This window comes from Psammomys obesus, unplaced genomic scaffold, assembly GCF_907164565.1.
Source record: "Psammomys obesus unplaced genomic scaffold, mPsaObe1.curated_primary_1811, whole genome shotgun sequence".
Classification (NCBI taxonomy): Eukaryota; Metazoa; Chordata; class Mammalia; order Rodentia; family Muridae; genus Psammomys; species Psammomys obesus.
In genome coordinates, this window is record NW_026592666.1 from 13,048,447 (window position 1) to 13,049,896 (window position 1,450).

Sequence of the window (1,450 nt, forward strand, 5' to 3'; positions counted from 1 at the left end):
ACACAAAGCCTGGGTGTGAACACACCACCTCCCCACACACAAAGCCTGGGTGTAAACACACCACCTCCCAGTATCCACAGCCTGGGTGTGAACACACCACCTCCCCATACACAGCCTGGGGTGAGCATCTATGCAGGGACATCCGGAACACACTTGAGACTGAATTACAACGTAGTCAGGTGGCCAACAGATAACAGACCTTTGTTCCCCATGTCCCAGAAACGCTCTTCCGCCACTCGTTGCCATTAAGCCAAGTATGAGACACACCAGCCGGACATGAACCCTAACCCCAGGACTCTGGAGTCTGAGGCAGGAGGGTGAGTTCCAGGTCCACCCGACTTACAGAGGAAAGCCGTGTCCCAGCACACACACACACACACGCTACAATTTTAATATACACAGTACATAACCATGCTCTGTACTCTGTAGCTCTGTAGCTCAGACTATTTGGTTGGATACATTTGAGGACATCCTAGAGGTCTGCGGCCCACGGGAAGGTCCCCATCCCACCCTGCTCCTCTCAGACAAGGGGACAGCTACCTACCACACCCAGAAAGCGGGGCAGACACAGGGGGGTCCCTGTTCTCCACATCCAGCATCGACTCCACACCTTCCTTCAAGTGGAGGAGGCCGCTTATAAGTGTCTTCTTCCCACGTTTCCAGACAGCAGCAGTCGGCCCTCGACACAGGGCGAACACACGGGGTGCCGCCCTTAGTGAGAAGCAGAGACAGCAGGCCACACCCCATGCTGTGTAATTCCAGGCCTGCGGCCCATCGGCCCAGCGGCCCAGCCGCCAACCTTCAGCTGTCCCTGGTTACCTGATCGAGCTGCGCCTTGGGGGGCCCCACACGGGACCACCTTCCACACGTCCTCCGAGGATGCTTAGGGTATCTTTCATGAGCTGACTGGCTGTACCCCGTCTGCGGTAGAGCCATGGCAAGGAGCCAAGCCCGCCCACCGCCGGCCTGGGAGGCCCGCCTCACGGGGTCTCTGTTAAAATACCGCCTGAGGAGACAGGACTTGGTTGCTTCCCAGTTGGGAAGATGGCTGGAGGCTGTGACGTTAATCCTCAGGAGCCAGCCTCAGATGCCCTGAGGTAACTAGGAACTATGGACCCAGAGACTGCAGGTGACTCCAGAAGCAGCGGCAGAAGATGAATGGGGCCTCCAGGGTCAGAGGCCTCGTCTTGATTGTGTGAGGACAGAGGGCACACGCCTCTGCTTCCTGGCCGACTCAGGATGAAGGCCTGTGGCCTACAGGCCTGAGTGCATCCAAGGGCCTAAAGGAGAAACCCTCCCTACCCTCCAGCCTCCTGAATTCTCTCTGTAGGCCCTGGAATGGCTGCCACGGCTGCAGGGCTGGGTCTGTCTGTCCTGCACCATCCTCTGCCAGCTCCCTCTGTTCTCGACAATCTCTCAGGGCGTGTGGGAGTGGCAGGACTGAGTCATG